The following is a 21,761-nucleotide window of genomic DNA, read 5'->3' as shown; positions in this document are numbered from 1 at the left end:
TCTTCCTGGGGGCAGATTTTTAAAAAGTCTTTAATTTGAATCATGTATGCTGGTCTTCCTGAATAATCTAGACATTTAATTCAGTGCCAAAAAAGGATTCTTCCTAAAGATGTAGCCCTCAAAGCCTCTCAAGAGAAACTGAAAAGCAGAAGACCTGAATTGAAAATAAAAATGAAAAAGTCTTAATAAAATAGCAGCAATTATTTTGTGCACAAGCGCCACCAAGAGGTCATTCTCTTTTTCTCTCTCCTCTTTTTATACTATTGATGCTCATTGAGATAGTTAAAAATTGCATCATATCACTCTATATAAATTTCACTAATGGCATCAAGTCTTAGAAGTTGCAATATGTAAATTTATTTCTATATGTGTAAATATTAAGATCTGTTATATTCCTTTAACATCACCTAAGGTGTATTTAATAGAGGGTCATTTCTGACCCTATCTATCTATGGCATAAAAAACACCACAAAGAATTTTGTAAGCAGTTATAGTGATAAACAGCTTCCCTGCAGCACTATAGAATGTGTAAGGGCATTTCTCTGCTGAGGATTAATAGAGGTTTTACTAAAGTTAGTAAAGTTAACCAAGAATTTAAGAACAAAAAGCACAATGCCACTTTTCCTGTGCTTTTCCCAATTACTTTTATATCATGTTGATTTGGAAGTTTAATTTTATGATTTTGTGTCTGAATGTAGAATTGTACTGCTCTTCCTTTTTTCAAAATGTAACACTTTTTAATGAAACATTAGTCCTACTGTCAAGTAAAGTATGTTTTGAATTTTTATTTCATTTGCAAGACAGTTATTAATGGTAAAAAAGAGGGAGGGAGGGAGGAGGAAGGAAGGAAGGAAGGAAGGAAGGAAGGGAGGGAGGGAGGGAGGGAGGGAGGAAGGAAGGAAGAAAGGAAGGAAGGAAGGAAGGAAGGGAGGGAGGGAGGGAGGGAGGAAGGAAGGAAGAAAGGAAGGAAGGAAGGAAGGAAGTTATCTTAGTGGAATCTAGTGAAGTTAAGCCTTGCACAGACACAAGAAATATTAACATGTTAAGTGAATAATAGCTGGCCTAGAAGGTAAATCAGAACCTGACTTGAAGTATGCCTTACATATATAATAGAGATTACATATCTTGGTAAAGGGTAATTTCTTGACGAAAAAATAAAACTTTTTTTGATTTGGGGAATAGTTCTTTTTTTAGAAAAAAATATATTTCTAGAGTCATATTATGGAATTATATTTTAATTATATTTTAAAAGATTATATTATATTTTAATTATATTATATTTTTAAAAAACTCTTATGGATTGAGATTATTCATTAGCTTAGATTGGAGAAAACTATAAACATATTGCTAAATAATCAGGTACCTTTACATTTCAGTGATATGTTCTGGCATGTCTCACATTTAATACAAGGATCATCCATGCCTGCCTTCTTCTCTTTTCTTTGCTTATATGTGGATCTAGAAATCAATGGATCTAAAAAGCAATGTCTGCTTTAATAGGACATGTATACTGTCTCTGAACTTTTCTACAGTTCCAACCATCTTTTAAGATCAGAACCATCTTTCTTATAAATAATATACAGCATTCTGTATCCTATTTGATTTAGACAGCAGTATATTACAAAAACTCAAATTCTGTAACCTTTCAGGAGAGTATTGAGGCTATTACCCAGATTATTTTTGTCATAGGATTCATTGTGAAGTCAACTGAACTCACACTACTGAGTCTAATCACATTTTTTCCCGTGAGGATGAAAGCAGCAAAAAAAATAGAAATGTACTAGGTGTCTTGTTGAACATTATTTTATGGAGGCACAGTCTGGATTTAAACAGTGGTTAGGGATGGGGTCAATTTTGATGGATGGCATTTCTCAGGAGAAGAATTAGATGCACTGATTCTTTTGTACCTCGTTTTTATAATATAGAAGTAATACAAATAAACAATCATTCAAGGCTTTTTTATTTTGAAAAGTAGAGATATACAACGTTCGGAACATAATGCTGGATTAAAATTTTGAGTTATTAATATTCTGAAGAGCCAAAGTATTCAGCATGTAAAAATAATAGCTTCCTAGCTAAAAGTAGCTTTCCTAAAATTAGCTCAGCCTTTGTCTCTGATCTTCATCAACATAGATACCAGGAGAGACTTTCTCAGATTCAGCTGCATGGACTGACATAGAAACTGAGCACAAGAACCAAAGGCAAAAAAGTGGTGACAAAAATCAGACTAATAGTTGAAAGAAATGCAGCCATATGACATATTCACTGACATGTTTAACCGTTTACTTCTTTTTGTATTTCTTTTTGTGATGAATAACTTTTTTATTTTATATCTCTGCATTTTTAAGAGAAAACCTGAAATAAAATTTTATAGAATAGACAAGAAAATAATGGCATGGCATTCCTCTTACATGTGCTCATACTTTTGCTTTCTATCTTAGGAAAACAGTAAAATAAAGGATTTTGAGCACTTACATTAAAACATTAGATACTTTGGCCTGGTTCCTTCATTTCTTAAAGTACTTCAACAAACAACTACTTTTAATGTCAACCTGTGGCTCTTCACATTTACATTAATATATTATTGAACATATTTATATTAAGTATGTTGTGCTTATGATAACTTCTCCAAGTATGTCACTTGAAAACTCTATAGAAAAAAAGAGTATGCTGTAATTTATTTGTGTAATATGATTGACTGAAGGAGTGGGATAAACTATTGCTCTTGTCTACATTTTTCACTGCTTTCTCCAAGGCTTTTGCATGTGCCCAGGCACACATTTACACACAGAGACACAAACATTTAAGTTTTGTATTTTGGAAAACATAATGCAAAAGAAGCAAAATTTTTATTATTTTTATTTATCTAATTGATGAATCATCTTTATGCTTCACATCTAGCAACTCTCCATAGACTGGCCATATGTTGTGCGGTTAACTATACTTTGCTAAAACTATAAAGTGCCCGGCATTTGCACAAAGAAAATCTCAAGAGCACCTTCCAGAAAAAGATACTTGCATTTAACTGCATACAGCACTGTTAGACTTTGGTCTCAGTAAATATATTATTGCCCCATGGGGTAATTAAATACATATGATGTTGAAATTAAATATAGTATCAGCTCTATAGTATGGAACATAAGTTTGATTCTATAGCATCAACATTTACTACTCATTAAGTTATGTTAGATACTCAATAGATACATTAGATATTTTAACATATCTAATGTTTTAGACATTAGATTCTTATAGACCTAAAAGAGATCAGATTGTATTAAAATCAAAATACATCATACAACTTCCTTCTCTATTTGCCTTCCTCAATCATTTTTTTTTCATTTATTTGTTTATTTTGTAGCCATAAATATTATGTGGTTTTATAGGTGTTGTTTTTTTAACTGAATTTTGTGTATGCAATTTGATGACATTTATGGGAAGGCTGTAGTAAAAGTGATAAATACATGGGCATATATATTATTTTTGTATATATTACAGGTAGTCCCCATTATATGACTGCCCTGTTTAGAAACATTCACAGTTAAAATAATTTTATGGTTGGTCCTCACAGTGTTCCTGCATTTACATACTAACAACAAGCAGAATGGATGGACAATCCAGAAGTAAAAGTCGCAAGCAACAATTGTGTGATATCTCACTGGAACACTTTTCTGAGTGGTCAAGTTTATGCAGGTAGTCTTCAACTTACAACAGTTCATTTAGCGACCGTTCAAGGTTACAGCGGCATTAAAAAAAGAGACCTATGACCATTTTTCATGCAACCGTTGCAGCATCTCCATGGTCATATGATCAAAATTCAGACACATGACAACTGACTCATATTTATGACCGTTGCAGTATCCTGAGGTCACGTGATCCCCTTATGTGAACTTCTGACAAGCAAAGTCAATGGGGGAGCCAGATTATCTTAGAACCATGTTACTAACTTAACAACTGTAATGATTCATTTAACTGTGGTAAGATAGATGGTAAAACTGGGCAAAATTCACTTAACAACTGACTCACTTAGCAACAGAAATTTTGGGCTCACTTGGGGTGGTAAATCAAGGACTAACTATATTTTCAGACCAGCAAGATACTTAAATTATATCGTAGTATCCAAGAAATATATTAACACTGCTTTTAACATTCAATTTAATGTACTGCCTTCAGCTATTCTGGAAGGCAGTTACTCCCATACACACCCAAAAAAAAAATCCTACGGTTGCATGACTGTGTCCATGTGGTAAAGGTTTATCATATCTATTGCCCATATTTTATTGTGTTGATGTTTTTATAAGGATATTAAAATCTTTTTTGTATTCCCTTATCTGGTAAAATATCCAAGTCATTCTGAAACATTCTAAATAAGACACTCTTATTTTGGATCAAGTGGACTCTAACTTCCTGCACATTGCCAAATTCTGCTGTTCCCAGCAAGATAAGATTCAAGTTGACTGTTTTTGCAAAAGCAATTGTAAAATAAGCTGATTAGAAAACATACTGATGTTATTGTTATTCCTATAAATACTAGAAACATGTTTAGATTCAACTCTATATGTATTGAAAGTACTAAGAACTATATTTGCTCAATGTTGGTAAAAGGAGAATATTATTGGAAGAAGAGAGCATCAAGGAAAGATATTCTTAGTATATTGGTTATGAAATTATAGAAATTAACTATTATTGATGTTAAATATATGAACCCAGACAACATGTTGTTTACCAAGTACTAAAGATTGTTATTGTAAAAAAAATCAATAAAATATATTTTAAAAAAAGATTCAAGTTGACTAACTCCTTCATTCATTAATATAATACAATTATGACTAACCCTTGAATAAACGGATGGAAATTAATCAAGGAGAGAAGCAACCTAGAACTAAGGAGAAACTTCCTGACGGTTAGAAGAATTAACCAATGGAACAACCTGCCTCTAGAAGCGGTGAATGCTCCAACACTGGAAGTTTTTAAGAAGAGACTGGACAGCCATTTGTCTGAAATGGTGTAGGGTTTCCTGCCTGAGCAGGGGGTTATAATAATAATAATAATAATAATAATAATAATAACAACAACAACAACAACAACAATAACAATAATGATAAAGTTGGAAGGGACCTTGGAGGTCATCTAGTCCAACCCCCTGCTCAGGCAGGAAACCCTATACCATTTCAGACAAATGGCTGTCCAGTTTCTTCTTAAAAACTTCCAGTGTTGGAGCATTCACCGCTTCTGGAGGCAGGTTGTTCCACTGGTTAATTGTTCTAACTGTCAGGAAGTTTCTCCTCAGTTCTAGGTTGCTTCTCTCTTTGGTTAGCTTCCACCCGTTGCTCCTTGTCCTGCCCTCAGGCATTTTGAAAAATAGCTTGACTCCCTCTTCTTTGTGGCAGCCCCTGAGATATTGGAACACTGCTATCATGTCCCCCCTCGTCCTTCTCTTTGTTAAACTAGACATACCCAATTCCAGCAACCGTTCCTTATATGTTTTAGCCTCCAGTCCCCTAATCATCTTTGTTGCTCTTCTCTGTACTCTCCAAGGTCCCTTCCAACTTTATTATTATTATTATTATTATTATTATTATTATTATTATTAAGTCTAAACAACACATGGATTTTACTTTTTGCCTACTTGTCTTTGTATCTCGGTTTTGTGACTGTTGTGTACTTAGAATGAATATTTTGTTTCTGAGCTGTACAGGTGCTGTTTACGTTGATAACAGTAATGGTAATAATACTGCAAGCTGCATTCTGTCCTTTTAGCTTGCATTTCTAGCCTTCCTCTTTTACTTTTAAAGAGTTTCTTGATAAATTTGTTCTATACAGGTAGTCCTCAACTTATGAGCACAATTGAGAGCAAAATTTCTGTTGCTAAATGAGACATTTGTTAAATGAGTGTTGTCCCATTTTAGGACCTTTCTTGTCACAGTTAAGCATTGCAGATGTCAAGTTAATAATATGGTTGTTAAGTAAATCTGGCTTCCCCATTAATTTTGTTTGTCAGAAGGTCACAAAAAGTGATCACATGACCCCGGGACACTGCAACCCTCATAAATATGAGTCCGTTGCCAAGTGTCCAAATTTTGATCAAGTGACCATGGGGATGGTGTAACGGTCGTAAGTGTAATAACGGGTCAAGAGTCCATTTTTTAGTGCTATTGTAACTTAGAACGGTCACTAAACAAACTGTTGTAAGTCAAGGACTACAGTACTTGTACTGAATCTTTACTGCAATAAAAATTGAATTGAATTGAATTGGACAGTGTCTGCAATGTAAAAATTCAGCAGCTGGATCAGTTTGAGTAGGAACAAAGACATTAGCCAGAAGATAATCAGGTGCTTCTGAAACATTTTCAAAGCAGGCATAACTCTATTGTTTACTCATTTATATGATTTTTGTGAAGAACAGAAAAAGCCTCTGAAAGACTTGGAGAGGACTGTCCTTTGATGTGCTCTATGAAAATGCCTGGTTATTTATGAAAACTGTTCCAAATATAGTTACTTTGTATATGTTATTTCACACACATTTATTAAGGAACATATTTAAATATTTAACTAAAACATCTCGCCTATTTCATATGCTCTGTTTGGACTACCTCTTAAAAGAAAAAGAAAAACTTCTTACAGTTGCCTATCTTTAGCTACTATCAACTTAGAAAACAAACCTCTTGAAACAGGCAACCCCTGGACCGACTTCCCTGCCAAATGCTGAAATCAAGTGGAGAGTGTTTTTTTGAAAGAAATCTCTTTAATCACACTGAACAATTTAAACATTTCTGGGGAAACAGTTATTTGATGGTTTGTTTGTTTGTATTTTTGCACTAACCAGTTATTTTGCCTTGGACAGACTGATAAAAATTGACTTGGACTCTTTTGATGTTTTTTCCTTGAGGTAAACTTCTCAAAATATTAATCAAAATCACAAAGTTTTGTATGAAAGCTGCCCTAATGATACTGATTCTCTTGCTCTTGATAAATTCATCTTTGTACTCTTTTTCTTGAATTTGTTATTAGTGGTATATTCATGTTTTTAATTATAGAAGCTTTGTAAAGCAAATATGGTTTTTAAAAAGTATATTCATATCTTTCAAAAGGAATTCAGAATAGTACTTAGTATGCAAAGAGTAGTATTTAGCAGAACAAGCAGTAAGCAGATAAAGAAATGCAATATAAAAAAGATACAGCAAAACATAAACATTTTTTTCAGCTAGTCTGCAAGTGGTCAAAAAGCACTATATTGCCTCTTGCTTTAATAGCCCTAAAGTACAGCCTGTGGTCTTTTAATTGCTTTCATATTCTAATATATATTTTAAAAAGAACAATAAAGTAAGCATTCCACAGATTAAGGGCACAATATTTAAGAAACAGCAACTTTGCATATGTATAATTATATCTATCTACAATATACAGAAGTGGTGATTGCTGCAATGAACCTTTCCAGTTTCAAACAACAAAACTAATGATTCTTCATATTCAGAAATCTCTTCCTCTTTAATTGTTCTGGTTTTCACAGAAAAGTTAAACAAACATATTTTTTTCTTTCTTTGTTCCATTATTTCATTCCCAAGCTTTTCATATAATTGTTACCGGATGATCTCCCAAATCTAAGATCCAGTGAGACTTTTACCCTATTCCCCAAAATACACTAAGATTTTTGCCATGAAGTGACAGATTACAGAAAATGTAAATCAGCATTAAACCACAATTATTTGACTAGTAACTGATGTATATGTTTATTTACACCAGTGGTCGGATTCAGCCAGTTCGCACCAGTTCGGCAGCTGTTGCCCAGACCCAGAACAGACTTCTGGAAGCGGCATCCACACAGAGAACCGGTTGTTCACATATTTGAATCCCACCACTGATTTACACTGATGTTCACCATATGGGTTTCTGCTGTATTAACATTCTGCTGTGTTGACATAACCTGTAGCTAGTCTGAGGAAGCTATAAATATTCAGGAAACGGCTTTTATTTTATTCAAGTGCAATACTTTAAGTTGATTAAAGTAACAAAATAATTTTAACTAGGTTTCCCATACATAAAGAATGGCTAATTGCTTGGCCTGAGATGAAGAGGGAAAAATAAGCAAAGAGTGGGTTATGCAATTATAAAACTTCATACAGAAAACTGTTTTACTAGGGTATATTAAATATATATATATATATATATACACTTGATAAGCGCCTTAATGTTGTTGCAGTTTTTGTCAATATTGCAATATTTGGAGAGTTTATCCCTTTTTGTCAAATCCTAGCTGTGAGTGCAGAAGAGAGTGACAAGAGAGTGACAAGGCTCCTGAGAACAGCAGGAGCATCAGAAAAGTCGTAGCAAAATCCTCAAAGTACACCTGTATTTACGGAATATATGAGATGTACATTAGCTTAATCACCATTTCTTTTTCAAAACTAACTGGGAAATAATGCTTTTAATAGTATAAATGTTAGGGCCTAACCATAAGGAATCAGATTGATCATGGTAGGAAAACAATATGAGATGGAATCTTGTTAAGTTATGGATATTTCTAAAATCACAATTTGATTACCAGTCTCTTAACACTTACAAAGAGTGTGGACCAAAAGTCAACAAAAAAGAATTGAGATATAGAATAGATACAGGACAGCAAAAGTAGATGTATGGGATATTTGAAGTGCCATTTTTATGATACTTATTGCATGTTTATTTTATTGGGCTAATAATAATAAAATAATAACGACTTGATAGGTGGATAAAATTGCCAAATCCAGTCCAAACATCTGGCTGACTGTACACATTGTGTATCAATAATAATACTAATAATGTTACATTATCAGTGCGTTAAAAAATAGCAGGCAAAGCAGATAATAAGATCTGGCTAATGGCAAGAGCACGAAAGTTGAAGAAAGAGACAGAGGAGCTAACTCTGGCTGCATAAGACCAACCCTTAAGAACAAATGCATACAAAGCCAGAATTGCGAAGACAGCAACAAATGCCGCTTCTACAAAGAAGCTGAAGAAATAGTGGACCACCTGGTAAGCTGCTGCAAGAAGGTAGCATAGACTGACTACAAATAGCAGATCACAAAGTAGCAATAATGGTACATTGGAAGATCTGGAATACCATTTGCTTGCAAAAGTAGTAGCAATCGTAATAGGCACTTTGGGTGCAATCCACCAAGGTGCCTATTTCTATAGCAGAGGTCCCCAACCTTTTGGACACCAGGGACCGGTTCCGTGGAGAGAGGTTTTTCCCCGAACCGGAGGGTGTGTGGTTTTGTGTGCTGCCTGCACACAAATGGGGCTTTACTTGTTTGTGTGGACTGGTTGCTGGCATGCTGCGGCCAGGGGTTGGGGACCCCTGTTCTATAGCACTACTATTGAACACTATTGGCATTAGCAAAATCACCATCACTAGCAATTGCAAAAGGCAGCTTTAGTCTAAACAACTTACATCCTGCAACAATAATCTTTAATACATGAAACATCAAGACTTGCCTATCCCGGGTTCTTGGAAAGGATTCGATAAAATGCTAAATTCAGCCTACACATCTGATGGAGTGTGCAACCAACCATAATAGTAATAAACATGATGATGGCTGTTTAGATATTACTCCCCAAATCTCAATAGCTTCACTGAAATTTAGATTTTCCAGTAAGTAAATATATTTAAGACTAAACTGTTGATATAGCTGTTGATACAGAAAACTGTAGATTGCATCATTTTAAATAACTTTTTCCCTACCTCGTTTGCCAAAAAATACTAACACACAGGCCAGCTGTTTATTAAATATCCACAATATGATTGTGATTTTTACAAGGTATAAGAAACAAAGTACACATTACATGGGACACAGCTCATCATTCTAATTTTATTTCCTCAATGGTAATTATATGAGTTTCTCCTCTGGATGCATGGCTTGCGGTTTTTGTCCAGCTGCTTTATTTTGTCCAGCTGCTTTATTTTGATTTACTGTATTTTCCACACAAATTCTCTTAAAAGAAGGGTTCCATTGATATCTATTTGAACAAAATTAGGTGTGATACTGGAAGAAGTGCCTCTTCTCTGTATCAGTGGAATGGAAAGATTCCCCTTGTTGAGATTGTGATGCTGATTGCAAACTATTAAACATATTGTGCAAGATGGCCCACAACATGCTTTTTCTGGTTCCCTAGAAGATCTGCAAGAGGTGATTGCCTGGATAGCTGAATTAGATGTCCAATTATGAGACCACTGCCATACTGTCATAGACATTTTGTATATAATTATGTGGATTGTGTATATATGTTTAGCTTTCTTCTGTTCTGTTCTCATCATATGCTAAATAATTGGTATCAATGAAGGAGGGTGGTTTTTTTTTTTTTAAAAAATAATTATTTAAAAATCCTCATTTTGGAAAGGGAAATTTGGTAAATGAAGTGTATAAGGGAAGCTTCTCATACTTTATCAATACAAATATACAATAAGCTGAAATCACATATTGAATTTAAACTACATTTTGCTATGTGTTAATTATTTTAAGCCAACCATATCTAGTCTACAAACATTGGAATGGGAGTAGAGAGGCTAAAATTTTCCTTTCATTTTTCTGTCATTTAGTACTCATCTAGATTTTCATCTTAGATTCATGAGCCCTAATTAATTAATTGTTTAAAGATAAAAAGATGATTTTATAAGACCATCTTTTGAAGGATTAAAACACTTTAGGCTATGATAATTCTGAGCACCAAACATAAATTTGCACTGTTAATTACTTCTGCTGTCTTAAGGGGCTAAAATTTATAAAACTGAAGCCACCTTAAGGGTTTTTGACGACTTAACTAGATGTGTCACCTTCAAGAATTAAGAAATAGCTATGGACTATGGGGAGAATAATAACAGGCTGAGTTTAAACATGATCAGTATGTTTTAAAAATCCCAGGTAAATGAAATTTAAAGTCATAGACTATTATAATGACAAAAAAAAAGCTGTTAAAATAAGCTATCCACATCCCTTTAAATATTGCTTTGGTTTTTAAAACAGTATTTGAAGTACTATTAAAACGTTAATTGAAAGTGGCATGTGAAAATTAATTTTAATACTTTAAAGAAAACTATGATCATGAACATTTATTTTTATTTAAGAAGCCAAATCAGATAGCCAAATCTGATTGTTTGACTATCTATCCCTTTGTTGTGGTTGTTGTTTCTTAATTGAAAAATGTGAAAAAAATACCATGGTTTCTACTACTTCCACCTTTTTGTGCTGACTTTCTTATCTGTGACCAGAAGGACTCCAACTAAGTCAGTGACTCCTATTTCCAAACTTGCCAGACAATCAGGAGGGGTCATGGTAGAGATTCTAGCCTTTCTAAGCCTCATTTGTTCACATTTTCATTCAGTAATTTGGGCTGAGTGCAATTTGAGAGTGTTTCTGTTTAAAGTGACTTCATGAGGTTGCTATAGATCACTGGAGCAATAAATTACTGGTTCTTCAGAAGCATAAAGAGCAGGGACATTTTAGCTGGGGAAGGAAGAAAGGAAACAGGTGAAAGGGTAAAGGCAATTGAACTGAATATAAGGATCTTATTCTTAGATAAAGAAATTACCAGATTTGTAAACATCAGAACTTTGGTCCACACGAATCTGCAAAATACATTTGCTTCAGCTGAGGAAATGATTACATATTGCATAACCTCACTGAATCATAACCATAATCATTAAGATTTACAACAAAAAAAATGCAATTACAAAATAGCAGTAAGCAACAATGTATTTCATAAAATCCATCTCCCTATTGTTTCATAGGAAAAAATGATCAGATTCCATAACTGAATCATATCTTAATTATATGTAGAGAAAAGTTTGGAATTCGTCAGAAGAACACTTCTATACATCAGATGAGGTATTACAAAAACATCTGCTTTTGGTGGGAATTCAAAATGATATCATTTTGGGTCATTATAATTAGTACTAATAAGGCTATCAGTATCTGCAGATTTTGAATTTTCCCATATTTAAGTGCAAATATCATAGATCTCTGCTATCTGTTGTAACTGTATGTATGTATCTGTCATATGCATACAGTATATACATACATATATTCGTGATTGACCTATTCACATATTACAGTCTTTGTACAAAACCAAGGATAGTCAAGTAAGTTTAAGAATTAGGATTATTGACAAAGAGTCCATCGGCTCATGAGAAGACAAAAACTAGTATCGCTCTCCATTGTCTAACTGGCTTCAGCAGCATTTAATTAACTGATTCCCAATATCTATCTATGATTTATAGCAAGGGTCCCCAACCCCCGGTCCACGGCCTGGTACCAGTCCGCACCATAATACCAGTCTGCGGTCTGTTGGAAACCGGACCGTGCAAGCAGTGGGTGAGCATGTGAAACTCCATTTGTGCAAGTGGTGGGCGCGCATGCAAAACCATCCCCTCACCCCCTGTCTGCACCACCATCACTGTGTGTCCACAGAGCCAAAAAGATTGGGGACTGCTGGTTTATAGGTTAAGCTAATATTTTCTCCTCAATTTTTAAACAGCTTTGAGGACTGGTTTTTGCATTATTTGTGTAGCACAGTTGATAAGCAATACTATCTATTCAAGCACATTCATAAAATCATAACTATTATGAAGAATAAGGCTATGGCTCCTGGCTAAGATGGCATACAATGTGATTCTTCAAACTAGTTCCAGGGAACATGAGCAAGAGTCCTGTTGCAATCCTGAACTGCATTAATCCATACAACTACTAAATAGAAATGCTATAATACAGTGATGGCGAAACTTTTAGCGATCGAGTGCCCAAACCGCAACCCAAAACCCACTTATTTATCGCAAAGTGCCAGGGATGCATCAGTGCCAGGGACGCATCAGTACCACCGCTGGCACGCAAAAACCAGGGGTGCAAAAATGGGCCACCATGCTGCAAGGCACAAAAATGGCTCCCGCCATACCGCAGGATGCAGATACAAGGCGCTGCACCACACAAGAACGGGGCAGAGCTAGTATCACGCAGGCACTAGCGCCGCCCCATTTGCAGCATGTGTGTGCTCGCGGCCCCGTGCGTGCATGCACGCATGTAAAATGCTTGTGCCTCCCTTTTCTTCCAGTCCACCAAGACAATGGTTGGTTACCTCTGCTCTACCACCTCTACTCGAGCTTGCTAGTCAGCTGCTTCGCCTCCTTTGTGCTGGGTGGGGCTCCTACTCTGGGCGGTGGTGGCGGCATCATGGACCTGCTGCTGGCAGAGGTGGCGCGCATGCCAACAGAGAGGGCTCTGAGTGCCGCCTCTGGCACGCGTGCCATAGGTTTGCCACCACTGCTATAATACATTAATAAGAAAGCACCTCATACAGATAAAAAGCAGTCCTAACAATATGATGATGAGAATAAAAGATGAAGAACAGTACATTGCATGGTTTTATATGTGTCCTAAAAAGCTGTTTTACAACAATGCTTACATCAAATTTTGCTTTTTAAATGAGAAATCTGAAGAGCTCCTGGAACTGTTGTCTGAGCTGTAGAGTCTCCACAGATTATACTACTCTTAAGAGGAAGTCCAGTGTGGCTTTGGGTTGTATGTCCACAAGTAATAGTGACTCCAATACATAAGGCACAAACTTGACTGCTCTTTACTTTGTAACAGATAAAACATTAGGAGTATTCCTTCATTTTCCTCATAGAAAGGGAGGTGAAGACAAACCATCCAGTATTTATCATTTATAAAAGCCATTTCAGATAAAAACAAGAAATTTCTTTCTTGGCACCAAGAGGTTAAATTAATCCCAGAGATCTTTTGGGCAGGAGAAGGGCTCTTGAGGATCGAGTGAAGTCTAGTGTGTTAAGTACATGGGAAAATAAAGCCAAGGGTCATAAATATCTCATTAGTTTCATTCCCAATTAAGCGTGAAAAAGGAACTGGTTATTGGAATGAACACATGCAGCAAAGGGAGACTGGAGCTGGATGAGTCAGGGTGAAGCGTGAAAGCAGAAAGGATTTGCTTGGGAAGAAGTCACTTGACAAAGACTTCTCTTCCATTCAACTACTTTCCTCTTTGTCCACATTTTCTTCTTGTCATCCAGATTGGTTCTTCTTACACATTTCTTACACAATGGCAGTCCCAGGGCCCATTCGTTATACCTTTTTGTTTGAAGCAAAAAAGAAGATGCTATTTTCCATTCTTCATACAGAAGCCAAGAAGGCTGGCACTTAAATTTTACTTCAACACTCAGTGAGAGTACAGCATCCTGTACTCTGCTGAAGGACAGCAGACTAACCTAGGAGATGCAGGGCAGAATATGTCAAGTGCATCAATCTGATCTCTGTAGGGTGGTCTAAGGGAACCAGCTACTTGGAACAGCAAAAAGACCCTTTGCTTTTCCTGCTATCACCAGTTCTCTTGCCAACCATTTATGAACATCATTTATACACATTGTTCTGAAGACACTTCTCAAAGTTGCACATATTACCTCCCATCGGCCTGTACACTCCCACAGGGTGGGTCTCCTCAGGGTGCCGTCGGCCAGACAGTGCCGGCTGGCGACCCCAAGGGGGAGGGCCTTCTCTGTGGGAGCTCCCACCCTCTGGAATGAGCTGCCCCCAGAGATCAGGGTGATCCCTGATCTCCCTTCCTTCCGCCGCGCCCTCAAGACATGGCTGTTCCAACAAGCGGGACTGGCCTAGGGGAATTTTTAGAGGGGTTTTATTCATATTTTAATTAGACACATTTAAATATTTCTTTTTAACTAATTTTAAATTTTGTAATTGTTTTTGATGTATTTTTAAATTGATTGTCAGCCGCCCTGAGTCCGCAAGGAGAAGGGCGGGATATAAATTCGATAAATAAATAAATAAATAAATAAATAAATATAGTGAAATTCTACTTAGGTGTGATGAACTGGATGCTCCAGATGGTGAATGAGGAGACAGGCAGATTGATGTGAGTGGCAAATTTAGGAAGAGGGTCCCAATCAGTTGCTTGAAGCAACTACATCTAGTATGCCCAACAAATAGGTGGAAATTATAATTCAAAACCAATGGAGTGTATCAGATTGTTTGTTTCTCTTGCAGCAGTTAATATGCTGGTTAACACCAGGCATGTCAAACTCGTGACGTCACATGATGTCGCGTGACGTATCGGAGCTTTTTTGCCATTGCCGGCAATGGGGTGGGCGCGGCTCCGGGCCAGCAGTTTGACACCCCTGTCTTACACTGAATGAAAATAATACTTATCACAATGTATATGACCCTTCACTGTCAAATGATAGATGATTTGTGTAGAAGACAAATATTGTAACAGAACACTCCCAAGTACTATTCGTAATTACACTACTTGCATTGTCTGTTATTCTGCAAATTATCTCTTATCTCTCATCTTCATTTTGCCTCTGCAGAATCATATGATAATGACCTATTTCATGCAGTTGTGAAATAAAATAGGTTGCAAATGGCAACGCTGAATTTAGATCTTAATGATGTAATAAATACTATTTTAGAGGATTATTTTTCTGTAATTGCGTTCTTAGAAACTCATGCTGGTGCTATCAGTAATAGTATCTAGCCAGGTTGTATCTGTTATTCTTTTTCTTTATTCTGTTTGATTTTTTCAAATATCAGGGTCTTATCTAATGACTCTTGCCTTAGCACTATGTGTCCAAAATATCTAAACTTTACTTCACTATTAATGCTTCCAGGGAATGGTCTGGTTCAACTTCATCTGAATTAAATGATCTGGACTGGCTTTGCACAATATTTTTTCTAGATCAAAATTTTTACAGTGGGTTATCCTTATTTCCAAAAATCAAACAATATTACTGCCCTATCCTGAAAAACTCTGGTCTTCCTTTGCAAACAGCCTTGTATATTTTCCCAGGTGGTGCATACGTATCAGTATTGCTTCTAAATTTACAATCCTGAAACACCATTCCACTTAAGAAAGGCTGAAATACAATATGTTTTTTTAAAAAAGTAAAACTAGAGCTTCATGCAACGTGCTAGCCTATTTTGAAAACCATTTCATGGAGAGAAGATGAAAAAAAAATTATGCTGGAAGCTGAAAAACAGAGATTGTCAAATTCTTTTCTGGGGGAGATGTAATTTGATATCAAACCTCCTTCATATTCCTTAAAGGGAAAAACATGTGAAAGGCTAGGTCCCCAGCTTAACCCTTAGCTTGGCCTATCTCTATACAAAGGGATTTTTTAGCTTCCTATATTACAGGACTATCATGTGTGGAGAAAATGTTGGAGAAACATAACTGAGCTAAGCAAATTGCATGTGCATCAGAATATGAGCATTACTGTATATTGGATACTTGGCTTCAGCAAAATATTTGGACTAAATATGGTAACATTCCAAAAGCAGCTAAAATGTACAAAATACCCTTCAATACTGAATTCCTGCAATACATTATGTGGAACTGTTTTTGAAGGTTGTTCATACATGATAATCAGTTCAAAATGCAGATAATAATTACATAGAGAGACTTTTGCAGAACACAGAGATATAATATCATATCATCTTCCTGTTTTTTTTCTTATTTCTAAATTTTTAATCCAAATGCCTTCTTTTGACCTATAAATTTGCAAACTACCATAACATGTGTTTACATATAAACCATTTCTGATTCAAGTCCTATCTTATTGCAGATTTTGGAACTTAAACTACATGTTTACATCAAAAGCTGCCCATGCAGTTTTTCATACCTTCAGCATCTGCACATACACAGGTCCAAAATGTATGACCTGTTCAAATATGTTTATGCTGTCTGCTAATGAAGGTCATCTTTTAAATAATTTGATATATGTTTTACTCATTTTTAATTAAAACATGTTATATAAAATCTATAGTAATAGACTTTGATGAAAAATAGAAAATATGGCTGCCTCTTTTAGCCAATAATGGTCCAATGGGTGTTGATGTTGTCAATTTGTTTAGCTATGGTATCTCAATTCAAATTCCTTATTCTGTAGCATCATCCAGTTATCTTTCTGCATTTATCATTAGTAGAAAGAAGAAAATATGACTTTCCTCCTCCTTTTTAATGAAAATATTAGAATAACATCATGGCTCCCATCTTGTTAAGGAAATACTTTCATTGCTATTGGGACTCTTGTGTCTTATGGGTTCTCTCACCTTCTCTGGCAGCAAACCACAATGTTAATATATAAAATAACTAGCGATATACAATCTATTTTTGTAAAGTTTGGCCTCACTGTGTAAGAATAGAGCTGGTCCTGAGACTATAGTAATCCCAAATTACTGAAGAAAATATACAGTTATAAAATTACATATGAACTAAAGAAAAGTTCAACATTATGCAATTGCCATAGAGACATGTGCATTATTTAATGAAGACGAAGTTTAAAATACCAAGCATATTTCAGTTTCAAGTTATGCCAAAATATATTCTCCTTCAACGTCCTTATAGAGTAGTAGACTTGCCCTGCTTCTGTTTTCCTAGCTAATGTTCAAAATCTTTAGAATTTCTTCTGGGCAGAAATTTGGAGCTTACCTTATCATTGTAAAGTGACCTTGTATGGGGCTGCAGGGAGAATCCATGTGTTTTCTTTCTGTTATATTTTTCTCCAATATTATGCAGCCTCCTTAACCACATCCATGTTTGGATTTGGAAAAGAACAATAGGAGAGGTTTCCTCAAGATGTCTTCTCATGGGACGTGTTGAAGAAGCACTGCAAATGACTGGAATGATGAGAAATCAGCAACAAACAGAATATTCACAGCATGCTTTAACTTCTCTGTAACTCAAGTAAGTAGCCCCACCTATGAAAATTCACTGGGTTTTTGTTTCCTGCTCCACAGAAATCAGTTTTGAAAGCAATCATTTCAACTACATAAAATGGGCTAAAAAATAAAGATTTTTTTCAACACAATATTAATCTAACTGGGTAAAGTTGAAAAATGTGTAACTTTACAAACAATTCATCTAAACAGCAAACTAGTCCTTAGGAATGACAAACCTCAAAAGTTCAACAACTGTGAAGAACATCTGATAGGGCAAAGATGGTTTACAAAGTGAAACTGCTTCTGCCTAAAGAGTTTTGGAGTTTTTTCCAAGAAACTAATTTTATCCCATATGAGAAACAGTAAAAAAATATTTTGGGGATGATAAAAATTCTCTGGATCAAAGTTTGATAAGTAGAAATTCAAAAATGGCCAGAGGGGTAGAAATATAAACCCTCAAGTTTCATAGCTGCACAAGAAATGTTGGACACTGAATATTACAAAAACAGTTGTGGTTAATAATGGAGACAATTTTTATCAATATGGAGAAGATGGATTGTTTATATTCAAAATAAGCATAGAATGGTGGAATATAATTTGGGCTTTTAGATAATTTGTTTTCTTTTTTTATATATTTCACCTACTTATGTAGAATAATATTTTGTGGAGTTAGGGATATTAATAGTAGTTTACTTTTAGCTGAATAGTATCCTGGAATTAGGTTTGGGAAGTCCGGGGGTGGGGGGTGGGAGGTAGGGTTTTTACATTGTGATGTATTTGTGATGTGTTCCTTTTTATGATGAAAATAATAAAAAAACAAAATTTAAAAATAGAAACTCCTCTTTAAGAGTTGGGCTGTTGTCATGCAAACATATGAGAAGTTAATGTTGTTGATACATGGATACAACTAAATTTAGCCAAATTAAACTAAGTTGAATTAAACTAAACTAAACTAAACTAAACTAAACTAAATTCCTATATGGCATATGTTCATATTTGGACTAGTGGTAATTTCTAAATCCATGGTTAATCTACTTGAAGGTGTTACATGACAGAATTGTAATTCAATAATAAATTCATTGACTTTCGACAAGATAATTCAGGTTAGAGGGAAATGATATTTTGATGTATCACTGATAGATTTCTTTTAGTTTATCATCCATAATGATCCACCACATGTTGATATGTGTATTTTTCTTTCCAAACGTACGATTGGCACTTATGGAAATTGTCTCTGAAGTGTGTAAAAGCATACTTTAGAATCATATCATTCCTTTAAAATTGGAGCTAGGCCAACTGTATGCTTTGGATATGGAATTTTCATTAAATTAAACCAGATGTATTGGAAACAGAAAAAGAAATATTTGCAAATTGTTGGTTTCTTGTTTGAAACAATATGACCTAATACTCATAAGAGACTCAAACGGGACAAAACATTGGAACTATTACATAATTTCCAGTTTTATTCAGCTTTATATTAATGCAAATACAGAAATATCATTTGAGCAGACTGATGGTCTTTTAAATGGAATTGATCTTCCTAAAAATTTCTCATGAACATTTAAACCGTTAGCATGACCCTTCACATTACAAAATTTATTTGATATTACTGGAATATAATCTATCAAAAAATTGCATGGTAGTATATAGTTAGATCATTAGTTTTGTTATGGTCTTTATTTTGTCTGGATGCTTTAGTAGCCTCTTAAATTTACTAGATTTACACATATTTTAAGATTTTCATAGAAGCAAAACTAAAATACATCTCTTTCACACAAACACCCATACACACACACTGGATTACATAAAAGAAATTTTGACCAGGGGATCGTATATTACAATACCAAGTTCTTGAGTTTTAAAAAATGTGAAATATGCCAATTATAATGTAAAAAAATGGGTTAACCTTTTTCTTATGTTGCCATTGTGCAATCACATGGAAAGTACATTAATTCATAGACTTTGGTCACACCCACTGCTAGTTCTCTTTACTGAAACATTGTTTATAATTCAGGGGTAGTCAACCTTGGCTCTTTTATGACTCGTGGACTTCAACTCCCAGAATTCCTGAGCCAGCTAAGCTGGCTCAGGAATTCTGGGAATTGAAGTCCACGAGTCATAAAAGAGCCAAGGTTGACTAACCCTGGTTTATATGGTAGACCAGGTTCTGAGAAAGAAGTTAAAGTTTAAAGATACATATGTGCTATTAAATTATATCTATTAGGGAAGCTTTGGGTTCATTGTGCCTGGATTGTAATAAGAAAAGGTGACTTTGTTTTCCTGGAATGATGTTGTTCAGACTTTAAGCTTGGCTTAACAATTTTTTTGCACTGACTTTATACTGGTAGAAAGAAAGTAGGGAACACTACATTAATTTCTTTGTAATTATTTTTCTATCTACAGTATATTAGCATATATTTAGTTTATTAAATATTGAATCGTTTTGAATTTAAATTCTGCATTGTTCTTTTTTCTTACGGATGTTTTTTTTTTTAAAAAAAGATCACTGAAATGTGTGATATTAAGAAAATATCAGGCGATAAGAGAAGTATCCCACCATCCCTGCTGGACTTCTCCTACAAAGTGGCATTTGGAACCAAGCCCAGCAGAGTCTTCCAGATAAAATACTTCTTTTACAGATCTGCCCCCCCCCATGAATGCGTGTAATCCATTTACATCCACTTGCCTAGTAATCCAAATTAGAGGCCATTCACCTCTCTAGTCCTCAGGATAAATGATCTGCTCTCCGAACAAGCGCTTTCTTCTCCACTTCTGCATTTCTTCCCTCGGCTTTCGCAGCTCTGCTGTTTTGAGAAAGGGAGAGAAACTCTCCTGCGCTTCCACCAGGCCAGGGTCTGTTTTCTATGCTTCAGTTCTGTGATTCTCGGAGTCCTAATGGACAATCACTTGGATATGAGCCAGCAGTGTGCTGCAGCTGCCAAAAAAGCCAACACAATGTTAGGCTGCATTAACAGAGGGATAGAATCCAGATCACGTGAAGTATTAATACCACTTTACAATGCCTTGGTAAGGCCACACTTGGAATACTGCATCCAGTTTTCGTCACCGTGATGTAAAAAAGATGTTGAGACTCTAGAAAGAGTACAGAGAAGAGCAACAAAGATGATTAGGGCACTGGAGGCTAAAACATATAAGGAACGGTTGCTGAAATTGGATATGTCTAGTTTAATGAAGAAAAGGACGAGGGGGGACATGATAGCAGTGTTCCAATATCTCAGGGGCTGCCACAAAGAAGAAGGAGTCAAGCTATTCTCCAAAGCACCTTAAGGCAGGACGAGAAGCAACGGATGGAAACTAATCAAGGAGAGAAGCAACCTAGAACTAAGGAGAAACTTCCTGACGGTTAGATCAATTAATCAGTGGAACAACCTGCCTCCAGAAGCGGTGAATGCTCCAACACTGGAAGTTTTTAAGAAGAGACTGGACAGCCATTTGTCCGAAATGGTATAGGGTTTCCTGCCTGAGCAGGGGGTTGGACTAGATGACCTCCAAGGTCCCTTCCAACTTTTTATTATTATTATTATTATTATTATTATTACTACTACTACTATTATTATTATTATTATTATTATTATTATTATTATTACTTCTGCATTTCTTCCCTCGGCTTTCGCGGCTCTGCTCTTTTGAGACAGGGAGAGAAACTCTCCTGCGCTTCCTCCAGGCCAGGGTCTGTTTTCTACGCTTCAGTTCTGTGATCTTTCTTTCTAAGGTGAAGAAACCCAATTCTTTTAAACTTGCTAAAAGAAAGCATTGAACCCTCTGATCATTTTGGTGGACATTTTGTCTATTTGACCCTGTTTCCCCCCCCCTCTGGTTTCGGTTGTTGTTGTTTTTTCCACCTTCGTTTCCGCGGGAGGCAGATTCAGTTTGTTGGGACCGATTCGAGAGGGAGGGGGAGAGAGGGTGGGAGAGAGGGAGAAAGAAGGAGAGAGAGAAAGAAGGGGAGGAAGAGAGAGGGAGGGAGACATACAGAGGGAGGGGGAGAGAGGGGGGGAGAGAGGGAGAAAGAAGGAGAGAGAGAAAGAAGGG

The sequence above is a fragment of the Protobothrops mucrosquamatus genome, unplaced genomic scaffold, assembly GCF_001527695.2.
Source record: "Protobothrops mucrosquamatus isolate PMUCROS unplaced genomic scaffold, P.Mucros_1.0 scaffold726, whole genome shotgun sequence".
NCBI lineage: Eukaryota > Metazoa > Chordata > Lepidosauria > Squamata > Viperidae > Protobothrops > Protobothrops mucrosquamatus.
Note: the sequence above shows the minus strand (reverse complement) of the source record.